The following is a 2,074-nucleotide window of genomic DNA, read 5'->3' on the forward strand; positions in this document are numbered from 1 at the left end:
AGGCAACTTTCCCTCTCCCACTCCCACTGCTTGCGTTCCCTCTCTCGCTGTCTCTCTGTGTGTCAAATAAAGTCAGCCTTAAAATAAATAAATAAATAAACGGAACAATTTCAAAATTCCTAAGGAGGGGAGGTCTTCCTTGGTACTTAACTTTTTAAAATGTTCATTAAGCTCCAATGGTGGTTTGCTGCTACCCTTATCTACAGTCCTGCTGAGCAAAACTATAGCTAAGTGGAAGTTAAATTGTATTCACAAGGTGTTAATGTTGACATTTTATTATCTGCCGTCTCTCAGAGAAAGCAAAAGGAACTACTAACAGTGCTATTCCAGAAACTGGTTTCTCCACCAACAGTCGCTTCAGCATGCAAGGAACCAGTCCATTCTAAAGTGGTCACGGCTATTGATGACAAGAGGCTTTGTATTTTTATATGGCACATCCTTTGGTCCCTGTGAAAACAAGTTTTTTGAATGTTAACTATTCTTTGACACTCTGGAGTTATCGGTCGCTCTTCCCGCTTCCATTAGGTCAATATACGGTTCATGGCAATACTGTGCAAGTTTACAATGGCATTACAGGGCATAGTCTGGGGTACAGAACCTCTGCGAGGTGCTGGGTCACACTGCAAGAAAGCATTTTAGAGTATCATCAGGTTCCATGATTGCAGCCTGACTACAGTAATGATAACAATAGTCTGGAGCCCTGAAAACAGTCACTACCTTCCAGCCGTGGCACCAATTACATCCGTCCATCACCAGCTGGTGAGCTCTGGACACCAATGTGAGACCACTGACATGACTAGATGTTTCAGAAATGTCTTACCCAAAGGTGTAACCAGGTCCCCAAGGAGATAGACCCCAACCACCCCAATCGTCTGGATCTGACCCATCAAGTCACACATTGGACTGTCATGAGGAACTTCTGGCGATCAAGCGCTTTGATGCGATCTATGGCTGGTGAGAGGTCACCATGTGGACAGAGTATCTGTCCATCCACCAAGGCAGTGAGAGGAAGAGAGTCAAAGAGATCTATAAAATATTTCCAAACATTTTCATTTCCCTATTTCCTTTGACACTCATCATAGAAACCATATACTGGTGTGATCTGTCTGCTCTCATGATGCCCTCGAAGAATGGTGATGTGTTCAGGGTAACAAACCCAAAGAGCTTCAAGCAGCTTAAGTGTTTCAAGTGAATAATATGCTGTCAACATGCTCTCCCATAAACAAGTAGTTTGGATCTGAGGATTTGCCACCAATTCTAAATAGTTCCATGAGATCATGAAATTGTCCCTGCACATCTCCACAGACGGTGAGTGGACATGGAATTCATGTACTTCTGTCGGGCTCCCAGCAGGACCAGCCCCTGCCACTGCCCTCCTCCCCTCCATCTAGTCCCGGAGCTCAGCTCTTTGTAATGGCGGCTGCCCACGTGATGACGTGACTTCACTTTTTTAAAAAAAATTATCTTTATCTCTTCATTTACACTCTGATGAAGTATTGTCATCATACCTTTAATTCCTTAAGCATTATTTCTTTTAATCTTCAAACATATTTGTAATAGCCGCTGGGAAGTCTGTCTGCTAAGTCTGCTGTCTCACCATGTGGGCCCCTTCAAGAGTGGTTCTTATTCCAATGTTTTTTCCTGTGTAGGGATCACACTTTGTTATTTCTTTGCAGATCTCAGGATTTGGGTATTTTTGTGTTTTTTGTTTTGTTTTGTTTTGGTTTTGCACATTAAGTGTTTTAGGTATATTGTAGCAAATCTGGATACTGAGAACTCCCTAGGGGTCATTCCTGTCTTCCTTTGTGGAGTTATTTATTTGCTTAATGACTTTGTTCAAGTACTTCTGCAAATTTTAATTCCTTTCCAGGGTTCAGGCTCTAATGTTCCTCTGCAGATTTCTTTCCATTGTTTTTATCTCTTGGTCTGGCTCTGTAAAAGTCACCCCTGGGTTGGCAGAGCTACTTATTGGCTCGGAGGTTGCTAACATTCACTTCTAGAAGTTTATGTTTTTTCGTCACATATTCCTTCAGGGACCAGTAGCTCAGAGATCCTCATCTGGAACTCTCCCAAG

At 42.6% G+C, this 2,074-nt stretch overlaps 1 pseudogene; it reads right to left on the reverse strand.

Moving 5' to 3' along the window:
• Positions 1-521: 521 nt before the first annotated feature.
• Positions 522-1,286, reverse strand: LOC116872594 (annotated as a pseudogene).
• Positions 1,287-2,074: the final 788 nt, after the last annotated feature.

This window comes from Lontra canadensis, unplaced genomic scaffold (assembly GCF_010015895.1).
Source record: "Lontra canadensis isolate GAN:19392208 unplaced genomic scaffold, GSC_riverotter_1.0 scaffold2, whole genome shotgun sequence".
Taxonomy (NCBI): Eukaryota; Metazoa; Chordata; class Mammalia; order Carnivora; family Mustelidae; genus Lontra; species Lontra canadensis.